General features: G+C 37.7%; 1 pseudogene across 9 annotated transcripts in view; it reads left to right on the top strand.

The window, feature by feature from the left end:
- CCDC144A (coiled-coil domain containing 144A) overlaps nt 1-13,025 on the top strand; it is an 86,542-nt pseudogene that overhangs the window by 27,925 nt on the left and 45,592 nt on the right. For 5 of the 9 annotated variants that reach the window (XR_008540303.2, XR_010152993.1, XR_002940205.3 and 2 more), the window contains exon 3: nt 1,437-1,592. The product of XR_008540303.2 is annotated as a coiled-coil domain containing 144A, transcript variant X4 (transcript). Of the gene's footprint in view, nt 1-1,436; nt 11,621-13,025 lie in introns of those variants that run through there. The other 4 variants (XR_008540301.2, XR_008540300.2, XR_008540304.2 and 1 more) reach the window with 4 other exon arrangements.

Below are 13,025 nucleotides of genomic sequence, written 5' to 3'. Positions count from 1 at the left end.
GCTGGAGGGTGGAGGATGGATGGAGCCTGGAGCCTGGGTCACTACCTCGCTGCGGTTGGTAGTGGCGATAGAGCAGTAGGAGAGCGGTCAGCAGCAGGAGCTTCTCCTGCCAGGCTGGAGGACTAGAAGGAAGAGGCACTGCCACATGCTGGAGGCTGGAACCTGTGCCACCATGGCTTGCCTCGCTGTGGTTGGTGGTGACGTCGGAGACTGCAGCTCAGCCACAGTGGTAGAAACGTGATAGGGTAGGTGAGTTTTCCTGGCCTGCCCTGTGTGCCTCTGGGGGCAAGTGTTGGGTGTCCTATTGGGGTTCACTACCCTGCCTGTGGCAGTGGTCTGGTTGGGGGCACTCTCCGGGGTTGCATTGCTGGTGGTGGGGCAGGTTGCTTGGCTATCTGGGGCTATACTGCCCGTGGTGGCAGGGGTGGTGGGGGGAGGCAGATTGTGTACACTAGCTTGTATTGCTGGTGGCTGGGGAAGGATTAGGGGCGTTATCTTCTGCTGCACTGCCAGCAGCAGGGAGTGGGTTGGGTGGAGTTATCTGGGGCTACATTGCTGGCAGTGGGGGTGGTTTAGGGGCGTTGTTGGGTGCTGCACTGTCTGTGACTGGGGGGTGCACCATTAGGAGCTGAACTGCCCGTGGCTGGGTCAGATTGTGGGCACTATTGGGTGGTATGCTCCCTGAGGTGTGGGGGGAGTGCTTTTGCGGGGGGATATTGGGGTTACATTGCCTGAAACTGTAGGGTGTGTTGGATGTGCTATCCGGGGGCTACACTGCTAGTGGCAGAGGGCAGATTAGGGGTGCCATGGGGGCTACACTGCCAGCGGCATTGACGAGCTGAGGAGGTGGCAGCGGCAGTGACAGCAGTGGCCTCCTTCTTCTCATAGCTTCCAAGTAAGGGATGGTTTTCCTCTTCTCGGACTCCAGACTCTAAAAGGCGATTTTCTCCGCTCGAGCTGGATTGCATGGTAGGGCCTCCACACCCACTGTGGTTTCCCGGCCTGCCCTCATGCTTTGTGTTGCGAAGACCACCTGGGACTACCAGGCAGGGAGTAGTATGCACCATGGGGGAAGTGGGAGACAGGGCACTGTGGGTGGAGGTGTCAGGAATGGGAACCAGCCCTTGGGTGGGGAGCGCTGGCTGGGTCTGAGTTTCTCCTACTCAGGCTCCCGGAGGAGGGCAGCCTTGGTGGGCCCAGCAATTCCTGGCCAGCTGGACTTGGCCAGGGGCCGGTTTCAGTGAAGGCACTCACTCCCACCCCAGGCCCCAGTTCCTGGCCAGCTTTTGCCAGGAGGGGTTGGACTTTGGAAGGTGGGTGTGAGTGCCTTCAATGAAACTGATCCCTGACACCCAGTCACCAGCATAACGAGGTGAGGCTCTAATGGTTCCAATCCCTGAGTCCTGTTTTCGGCTTTTCTGGCTTTGCCTGCCCAGCTGCTCCAAGCCAGGCTGAAGGAGGAGAAGGAGGAGTCGCCTGTGGTACGGTGGAGCAGATGACGTGGCTCTGCAGCTTGCCTCACGCAGTTGGTGGTGGAGATGGAGACCGCAGCTCGACTGGAGCGGTAGGAGGGCACCCACGGGGGCCTGGAGGTAGGAGTCTGGTAGGGTGGGCTGGTACGTTGAGGGTGACTGGTTGTATTGGCATTGGTGCTAGTGGTGGTAGCAGTAGGAAGTCTGGGGGCCGGGAAGGGGGAGTAGGAGCACTGCAGGGCCCATCCCGTCTGGGGTGGGGAGGAACCTGTGGGTGCTGTAACGAAGGCCTCGGTGGCAGTGGTGGTGGTACACCTAGGACAAAGAGGAGTCCTCCCCCTTCTCCTGCAATCTGTGGAGTGTGCCCTCCTCCTGCTGGTGCCTGAGCTAGGCGTGAGTGGCAGCATTATCTCATTCTTAACAAAATTTAGGGGGTGACTATTTATGTATCTTTTTGCTTGTTTTTTGTTGTGATACTCTTGGAGTTACTCAAATTTTATGAATCGAGCAGGGGATAAAAAGTGTCATATGATAGGCCTTCTAATTCCCACACCTGTTCTTTTTCCTTTCTTCCATTGTGTATTTTCTTCTCATTTTCTTGTTCCTCTTCATTTTCTTTTGCTACTGCTTCTATTTCATGTTTGTATTCTTGTTTCTCCTCCTGTTTTTGTATTTTTATGCCAAGCGATGGCCTTAACAAACCAAAACTGAGTTAAAAATAAAATACTTGTCACTGTTGTGTTTTTTAATAACTGATCCCTTACTATGTTTTAGAGATGAGGGAAAAAAAATCAGTTGTATAATTAGTTACTTGAATAGCCATGTTTTCATAATTGTGTTAACCCACTTATGCCTAGTGTTCCATACTAAGCATGTGGAAATTACTTATATCTTACTGTTAAATGTCATCGGCAAGGTCTGATTTTTCACTTACGCAAAAATTCAAAAAATTGCAACCTCTGGCATAAATGGACTAATGTGTTATTCAAGGAATCAAAAAATGAAGCATCACAAAATATTGGTAGCAAACAGCCATTTCATCTCTCTCACATATTTTTTTCTGGAGCTATGCAAGAGTCACAGGGGTAATAAGTTCTAATTTATGAGATGATTAAGTGAACCATATTCCCTTCATTTTTTTTTCTGCCACCATTTTCAAGAATATTGTCATCTGCATGAGCAAAGGGTTCATCACCACATCTTTGCAAGAGGAAAAAGAAGGGGGAAGAATCATGTGTCTAATCTTGTAAGGCAAACATTCACAACCAAAAACAAGGTTTTATTAACTTTTTTGCCTTTAAGAACCTGCAGTGTTTAGCCCTCTTTGATTCCTAGTATTATTACCTTTGGTATGAACTCTTTTATTAAACTGATCACTCTAGAGGTTTATGCATTTTGAATCATTTTTCAAGCCAACAGAAATGTGTAATGCCTATAATTCTGACACTTTAGTTATTTTTAAGGCTATGAGCATGTAAGATACTGTTGGAAGAATATGTATAAATACCACTAGGTAGCTTATTTTGAAGAGATAGTATCTAAATTTTTGTCCAGAGTAGATTGGTTGCAGTTTCTTAGGTGTGTTTCTTAATACGTTGCCTCAATGTTTTAAAGCATGTAGAAATTTGAATACAGTTTAACTTCATATAGTCCTTTGTTTATAGATTTAATATTTCTAAAGACTAAAGACATCACAGCTCCCTTTAAGATTCAGTAATATTAATAAAATTTTAGAAATATAGGGTTAGAATCCAACAAATTCAGAGGAAAATTGTTCAATTATATAGCTGTAGAGCAGGAATGAAACCCAGGTTCTAAGCTCTAAGGGGGCCATGAGGTACCATACAGGTGCATCAGTGACTGGGCATAGATTCAGCAAAATTACAGGATGGTTAAGAGAGTGAGCTGTGGAGCCAAACTCTATGTAACATGAATTTTTAAACTGCCTGGTGCCTCAGTTTATCCGTCTTTACAGTGGGGACTGTAGTAAGTTTTTCTTTTTCTGCTCAGTTGTCTGTCTTGTTGCCACTGTTTCCTAGTCTGTCTTGTTGCCACTCAGTGCCCACATGAGAGGATCTAAGGTAATTTCTGACAGCCTGGGACTCCTTAAAGAAAAACAGAAGGTGCTACAAAACCCATTTTAGGAGAAACCTCTGTTGTCCTCATGGAACCCCAAGAACTTCAGGCAGACAGGTCTCTCTCAAAATCTAAGGCTCTCCTCTGTTTTGTTTTGCGTTATCTGACCTTTTAGGTTTGGGTGGGCATCAGAAATCAGTCGGGGAGAGAGATCTAAAGAAAGTTGTGGATATGAAGATGTATTTATGGTAAGAAAAGTTATGAAGGAAAGAAATGTTATATGAGAGAGGATCTTGTATGGCAAATTCTTGTCCTAAAGTAGAATGACTAATTATGAAAGAGGGAAATACAGGAAAAGTCAGAAAGTTCATGTCATAGATGGTCTGTGGAAGTTGTGCTAGGGTTCATAAAATGAGAAAGAAAAACTTACAACTGCTAGATCTTTTCCTGTCTAGAAGTGTTGTGTATGTGATGGATATGTAAAGGAGCCCTAATTACTTGGCTTAGAAGAAAAGGAAGGCTCTTAAATATTTTGTCAGAAAAATAGAATCTCCAATGCCTTTTATTTCACATGACTTCAGTAATCTTTGGGAAATAAAAACAATGTTAAAATCGTTGGTAAAAAAAATCATCAAAATTTATCCATTTTGTCTAATTTAAGTCAGAGGTTAAATTTTAGAAGTGCTTTAACGTCATAAATTGATTGACTTTGGAAAATTGTTCTGTTTACCTGGTTTGGAGCTGTTCAACTTCTAGGTAAGGCCTGGGGGACAGGTGGAGTTAGCCATGTCTCCTAGCTATGCTGGAAAGAGTCAGACTTTACCTACAGTTCTGTCTTGTATCCTATACACTGCACCTGGTACGTTATTAAAACTTCCTGCTGCTTCTAATCTCTGAGTTCCACTTAAAATTTTTCCATCACTTGAATACTATCCTCTGTACTAAATTTTTCCGCAATTAAATACTTAGAATCATTTTTGCCCACTTGACCGAAGCATTAGTGATATATCTTTAAAATACTTATAATGTGTCACAATATATTTAGCAAATGTAGCGAATGGCATTTTTACTTTTGTCAGCATTTACATAGCATTTATGTAGCAATGCTATCTCAAGTATTTTTAGTCATTTGAATGTTACATAATATGCTTTTCCTTTGTTTCTATGTAAATAAATAGGAGATATTCAATAAATAGTATCAATTAATGTTTCACTTCTAGAATATACTTATTAGGATTATTTTTAAACACTACATCATATTTACTTGTTGGCTTTATAATTTAGAAATAATATTTTGGATTAACTGTGTGACTCATAAGAGGGAGTTTGTGCAATTACAATCTTTACAAATTTTTACTTGATTTTCAAGACTTACACTACAACTGTTAGAACAAGGTAATAAATAAGCATATCTATTAATATCAACTCTTGGCTCGACCCAATGATAGTGTAGGAATTAACATAATTTTTCCTACTAAAGGTATTGGATTTGTTTTGAGAGACCGCAGTTTAAAATCATTGACATAGAAAGTTTAAAAATTGTTAAATTTTTTAAATGCCTTTGAAATTGTATTATAGAAAAATAAATATCCTAGTTTAGATTGGTAGGTTTTTTTTTTAAATAAGGACTAGACCAAGAGAAAGGGAGAGTAGTGATAAATGTCCAGGTTTTTAAGTTGAAAAGTGAAAATCAGTGTATTACAATGGATGGATTTGATGTCAAATTACAGATGCTGAAAACATTGTATGTAATCTACTAGCCAGGGTAATTATACAAGGCAAAGAAATAAAAGGCATCCAAATAGGAAAGGAAGGGGTGAGATTGTCTCTGTTTTCTGAAAATGTAATCCTAATGTAAAGAAAATCTTAGACTCCACCAAAAAAACCTGTTAAAGCTGATAAACACATTCAATAAAGTTGAGAGTTACAAAATTAACATACAAATAGTATTCTTGTTTCTAAACACCCATGACAAACTATCTGAAAAATAAATTAATAAAGTAATTACATTTATAGTAGCATCAAAACAAATATATAAGTAAATAAAATACTAAGGAGTAATTTTAATGAAGGGTGTGAAAGATGTGTATACTGAAAATTATAGCACATTGATGAAAGAATTTGGAAGTGACAAATAGAAAAATATCCTATATTTATGAGTTCAAAAAATAATATTGTCAAAATCTCAATGCTACCCCAAACAATCTACAGATCTGATATTTGATAAAGCAAACAAAACATAAAGTGGGGAAAGGACACTCTTCAATATATGGTGCTGAGATAATTGGCAGGCAACATGCAGAAAAATGAAACAGTTCTTCAAAAGGTTAAGTATAGAATTACACGTGACTCAGTAATTCACTCCTATGTGTACACTAAAAAAATTAAAACAAACGTCTACACAAAAAGTAGCATACAAGTATTTATAGCAACAAAAAGTAGGAAACAACAGAAATGTTCATCAATTGAGGAGTAGAGTAATGAAATGTGGCCTGTCCATAAAATATAATATTACTTGGCAATGAAAAAGAAAAAGGTATTAATACATGCTCCAAAAAGGATAAACATTGAAAACATGGTAAGTGAAAGTAGTGAGTCGCACGTAACTATATATTATTATGATTCCGCTTACATGAAATGTCCAGGATGGGCAAATCCTTCCAGAATAGGCAAATCCTTAGGAAGTAGATGGATGGTTGCCTAAGGCTGGGAGAGGTTTTAAGAAAGAGTGGGGAAAATGAGGAAAGATTGCTAATGGGTGCAAGATTTCTTTTAAGGAGCATAAAAATGTTCTAAAATTATATTGTGGTGATTGCATATTCACCCAGTTAATGCACTAAAAAACTGAATTTTATACTTTATATGAGTGAATTAAATAATATATAAATTATATCTCAATGAACCTGTGAAAAATTAAAAAATATGTGGTATGCATACACAAAATTTCTTCATTTTATTTTATTTCCATAGGTTTTTAGGGAACAGGTGGTGTTTGATTATAAGAGTAAGTCCTTTAGAGGTGATTAGTGAGATTTTGATGCACCCAACACCTGTGCAGTATACACTATCCAATTTGTAGTCTTTTATTCCTCACGCCCCATACCCTTTCTCCCAAGTCCCCAAAGTCCATTATAGTAGTCTAATGCCTTTGCATCCTCATAGCTTAGTTCCCGCATACGAGCGAGGGCATACGATGTTTGGTTTTCCATTCTGACGTTACTTCACTTAGAATAATAGTCTCTGATTCCATCCAGGTTGCTGTGAATCCCATTATTTTTTTCGTTTTATGGCTGACTAGTATTCCCATATATTTATGTATTTATTTATTTATATCACAATTTCTTAATCTACTTATTGATGGGCATGTGGGCTCATTACATGTTTTTGCAATTGTGAATTGTGCTGATATAAAATAAGACATGGACAGGATGCTGAGGAGGGCATCAACAAATTTCTACATACAAGTATTTTATTTTATTTTAAAACTTTATTTTATTTTATTTTTTATTATTATCATACTTTAAGTTTTAGGGTACATGTGCACAATGTGCAGGTTAGTTACATATGTATACATGTGCCATGCTGGTGTGCTGCACCCATTAACTTGTCATTTAGCATTAGGTATATCTCCTAATGCTATCCCTCCCCACTCCCCCCACCCCACGACAGTCCCCAGAGTGTGATGTTCCCCTTCCTGTGTCCACGTGTTCTCATTGTTCAATTCCCATCTATGAGTGAGAACATGCAGTGTTTGGTTTTTTGTCCTTGCGATAGTTTACCGAGAATGATGATTTCCAATTTCATCCATGTCCCTACAAAGGACATGAACTCATCATTTTGTATGGCTGCATAGTATTCCATGGTGTATATGTGCCACATTTTCTTAATCCAGTCTATCATTGTTGGACATTTGGGTTGATTCCAAGTCTTTGCTATTGTGAATAGTGCTGCAATAAACATACGTGTGCATGTGTCTTTATAGCAGCATGATTTATAGTCCTTTGGGTAAATACCCAGTAATGGGATTGCTGGGTCAAACAGTATTTCTAGTTCTAGATCCCTGAGGAATCGCCACACTGACTTCCACAATGGTCGAACTAGTTTACAGTCCCACCAACAGTGTAAAAGTGTTCCTATTTCTCCACATCCTCTCCAGCACCTGTTGTTTCCTGACTTTTTAATGATTGCCATTCTAACTGGTGTGAGATGGTATCTCATTGTGGTTTTGATTTGCATTTCTCTGATGGCCAGTGATGATGAGCATTTTTTCATGTGTCTTTTGGTTGCATAAATGTCCTCTTTTGAGAAGTGTCTGTTCATATCCTTTGCCCACTTTTTGATGGGGTTGTTTGTTTTTTTCTCGTAAGTTTGTTTGAGTTCATTGTAGATTGTGGATATTAGCCCTTTGTCAGATGAGTAGGTTGGGAAAACTTTCTCCCATTTTGTAGGTTGCCTGTTCACTCTGATGGTAGTTTCTTTTGCTGTGCAGAAGCTCTTTAGTTTAATTAGATCCCATTTGTCAATTTTGGCTTTTGTTGCCATTGCTTTTGGTGTTTTAGACATGAAGTCGTTGCCCATGCCTATAGTATTTTATAGCATTGCTTTGAAATATTTGATTCTCATATTTATTTTAATGGATGCAAAATTGTTGAGCAGAGCAGTGTTCAAAAATAGCTACTATAAAAAATAATTTTTGTCTTACATTCCAAGTTTTTCCTTTCTCATGTAATGATAAACAAGACAGAGACCTTCATCAAATTTTGTACTTTTTATCTCTACCGACTTCTGATAATATGTATTTTATTTATTTACTTTATCATATTTTTTCTTCAAGGTAGGTTGAGCTGATGACACACACAAAGACATACACTCATACTCATATGCACACACATCCCAAACACTGAAAAGAGATCTAATTAACCTATTGCCCAAATATTTTCAAATCTAAAATAAGTGTATGATTTTGTTTTGTATAAAATATAGTCAGTTCATTCACGGTCTTTATTATTTTGGTGTGAGTTACAGCTTGGAAGTATGTTTGGCTTATATAATCATATATATAATCTTGACAAGGTAAAGCCAGAACTGGCATAATTCACTGAAATGAAAGTGCTAATGGTTTGTATGAACACATCACAACTGGGAATAAAAAGGTTATTCACTTTTCATGGCAAACCTTGTCTTTATGGTTCATGGTCTAAGGCTTTGTTTTTTAGACACTTTGATATTTCTTCAATACTATTTGGAAAAACCTTTATTATTGATAAAGTATTGAGAATCAGCCTGCTTGTTTCATATAATTGAGTAGATATATTCTAGAGAGTTAAATCATATATTTTAGATTTAGATTTAACTTTTATGTTTTAGATCTTAAACTCAACCATACATATTATTAATTTCCATATTTCAAGTAATATCACTGCTGATTCTCTGCCCCAGATGGATGGTTCTTTCTTCTATTTTTGGTATTATCCAGGCCCTTTCTCTATAATCTCTTTTCACAATAATTATAAAATTTGACCCTTTGTCCTTCATTGTCACTGAAAATAGAGAATTTTAAATGGAAATAGAGACTTACTATGATAGCTTTCTAAATATAATGCGTTGATTAGTGGTAGTGGTAAAGTCTGGAAAGGCCTCTGGATTTGGACTGAGCCATGCTAACAACTTTCTTAGTTCTCCAGCTTGCACATGGCCTATTATGAGACTTCTTAGCCTCTGAAATCAGATAAGCCAATTCTCCTAATAAATGTCTTCTCTTCACTTCTTCTCTCGCTCTCTGTCTATACACACACACACACACACACACACACACACACACACCTTCTATCAGTTCTGTTTCTCTGGAGAACCCTGCCTAAATCAGAGTTCTTAACAGTTTTATTTCCTCTGGAGAATAATATATGTACATCTTATATGTGTAATTTAAATGACTACACATGCTACTTTTAATGTTATATTTATCAAAAAGCATGTAAAGTCTAAGATTATATGGGCCAGCATTTAATGTTTTCCAAAAGGGAATTTTGAATAAAGTGAAATTGATTTTTTAAGAATAAGCTGAAAAATTAAGGACACTTACAAAACTCTAAAAACACAATTAAAATGCTACATTTTGATTAGCAATGATTTTCTAAAAATTTAAATGATATCTTATTTGTATCTTTTTCTGTATTGAATTCGTACACTGAGTAAAGTAGACTTCCCCAATGATGTGGGTGGGTCCCATCAATCAGTGGAAGTCTTGAATAGAATAAAAGGGCTGACTTTCCTAGGAGTAAGAAGGAACTTCCTCCTACCTGAAAGCATTGAGATGGGACATTGGTTTCTTCCCACCTTTGGACTCAAACTGAAACTTTGGCTTTCATTGAGTGTCAAACCTGCCTGCCAGCTTTCACACTGGAGCTATGCCACCGTCTCTCCTGAGTCTCCAGATTGCTGACTGCAGATCTTGGGTCGTCTTTTCCCCCATAATCATGCTAAACAATGCCTTATTTCATCTCCCTGTCTCTTTCTCCTATTGGTTCTGTTTCTCTGGAAAACACTGACTAATATGATCACCATAACTGAACTCCAGATTAAAATTATGAGAGAAGTATGTAAAATGTATTTACTTTTAGTAAAACAGTAACATTTCTACTTAAATTTTTTTTTTGGAAGAAAGTAGCTAAGTCTTGTTTTCCTGTAAAAGAATGTAAATAGACATTTTGACTCATTGCTGGTTTTTTCTTGTCTCAACCTTATTACTTAGAAAATATTGTATTTGTTTTACTTCTGAAAACATAAATGTCTTGTTTTACTTCTGAAAACAAATGGACAAATAATGTTCTACCTTCTCTTACTAGCAAATACAATTATTTTTATTTTTTTCCAAAAGAAACTTAAGTAAATTCAATCAAGGGATGTACTTCAGAGCATATTTTTGGTTAATGCTAATTTGTAATTTTATGTTTGCCTTTTTATATAGGGCTATTTAGATGCCTATATTATTCTGTTTTTACATATATTTATTGCACATTTTTAATTTAAAATTTTTCCTGACTACAACTGCATGTTATAAACTCCTTGGTACATAACATTTTTGCAAACAATATTACTTCTTAGAGAAAAGCTAAAAATGAAATTATTAGGTCAAAAATATTTTACTGATTTCATATGTGAAGGCTCCATTTTGATATATTGGGAAATAAAGTATATTGTTAAAGCTTTCTTTTTTGGTATATTCCTATATTAGACTTTTTAAATTACAGAGTTAATTACCATAGAATTATAATATGCTTTGATATTTAATATTTGGATTTGTTTCTATTACTTCTGGACAAATTACCAAAAATGTAGTATACTATTTTAGTACATTATACCAGTATATTAGTATTAGTAAATCATTACAATTAATATAGTATTATTTTCTGTTCCTTTATTGTCCTGCCTCAGTGCCTCATAAGAACTTTGAGCCCAGAATTATTATCTCAGGATTCTTTGGCAAACTACTGTAATCAGCAGATTAACGTAGTTTCTAATGGTCTCCATCTCCTGGGATTCCAACCCTTGTCTAATACCCTCCCCATGGGTGTCAGCTGGATCCATAGACTTGCTGCTGTTGCATAGAATACAGCAAACATGATGAGAGGTTGATTCTGTGATTAGTTGACAAAAGATGTGACTTCTGTCTTGGACTCTTTTCAATGGCTTTTTTTTTGGCTTCGCACATTTTGATGAAGAAACCTTCCCATACTGAAGAGGCTCACATTATATGGAATTCTGGACAACAGCTATCAAAGTACTGAATACACCATCAAGCATTGAGTGAGATTGATTATAACTTGTGAGAGTCTCTGAATAGAAGACCCAGTTAAGCCATGCCCAGATTCCTGCACCACAGAAACTTCGAGATAATAAAGGTTTTTTGGGTTTTTTTGTGGTGAAGAATATGTTTCTCATCTTTTTTTAAAATTTTATTATTATACTTTATTTTGGGATAATTTGTTATGGAGGAATTGACAAATAATATAAATACTTTTGAAATGTAACTTTTTTATCTTAATAAACATTTAACAAATCATTTGAAGATGGATAATCACAGATATCAATTTTTACCAACATAACCAGGACTTTTCTTGTAACTTTGACTAATAGATGATCGTTTGAACATTACCACTTTGTAACTGCATTTCAGACTATGATTTAGTTGAATCACCCAAAGTGTGTAATGTCTTTTAATGTGCACTATCAATTCTGTTCTGCCATAATGACCTCATTTTGGCTTCTTAACTATATTCATCTGAGTCTTGTGGGGTGACTCTCTGAAGAAGAATGACCGTTAATACCAAGAACTTCTGTTGTTTCGATAAATAACAGCCAGATTACAGCCAGAACCTCAAGGTTGAGCACAGCTGCTGATGTTTGGAATCCCAGCCCTTTGGGATTAATAGGCCTAGACAGGAGGATCACTTGAGGACAGGAGTTTGAGACCAGATTGGGCTTTAATGCAAGATTTTGTCTCTGAAAAAAATAAAATAAAATAAGCTGGGCATGGTGTCACATGCCTTTAATCTTAGCTACTCAGAGGCTGAGCCTGGAGGATTGCTTGAGCCCAGCAGTTGAAGATTACAGTAAGCTATGATAACACCACCACATCCCAGTCTGGGTGACAGAATGAGACCCTGCCAAAAAAAAAAAAAAAACAAGCCAGACTTCAGGATTTCCATACATTTTGCAAAATTCCATACAAACTGCATGCAAATTTTGGGCATATACAATTTAAAAAAAAATAAAATTCATGGGTCCTATCAGACATTCTCAAATATTAAGGACCAGAGCTTAAGAAGACTAAGATCAGAGCAAGGGGCCAGGCACGGTGACTCACACCTGCAATCCCAGCACTTTGAGAGGCCAAGGCAGGCGGATTACGAGGCCAGGAGTTTGAGACCAGCCTGGCCAACATGGTGAAACCCCATCTCTACTAAAAATATAAAAATTAGCTGGTGTGGTGGCATGCGCCTGTAATCTCAGCTACTTGGGAGGCTGAGGCAGGAGAATGCTTGAACACAGGAGACGGAGGTTGCAGTGAGCCAAGATTGTGACACTGCACTCCAGCCTGGGCGACAGAGGGACTCTGTCTCAAAATAAATAAATAAATAAAAATAAATAAGAAAGCAGAGCAATGTATATTTCATAAAGTCAGTGAGACCTTTTTATAAGCTTTTTATAAGATAGAAACCAAAGGTCCATGTTTTAAAAGTTGTTGATTTATTTATAGATACACTCAATACATATATACTTGTTGACTAGTATGTATGCTATGCTAGCAAATCAAGATACAGCTGGTATTGTAACCCAAACCCTAACTCTACCGACTTTAGTCTTTTTATCCTAACTCTCCCCTAACAGTTCTTACTGTGTAACAGGTTAGCTATGTTAGTAAGTGTGGCAACACATCGCAGTGGAGGAAGTGCTATAAGAGGAAATCAACGCCCA

This window comes from Pan troglodytes, chromosome 19 (genome assembly GCF_028858775.2).
Source record: "Pan troglodytes isolate AG18354 chromosome 19, NHGRI_mPanTro3-v2.0_pri, whole genome shotgun sequence".
NCBI classification, from domain to species: domain Eukaryota; kingdom Metazoa; phylum Chordata; class Mammalia; order Primates; family Hominidae; genus Pan; species Pan troglodytes.
The sequence above is the reverse complement of the archived record's forward strand: the minus strand, read 5'-3'. Positions and strand labels throughout refer to the sequence as shown.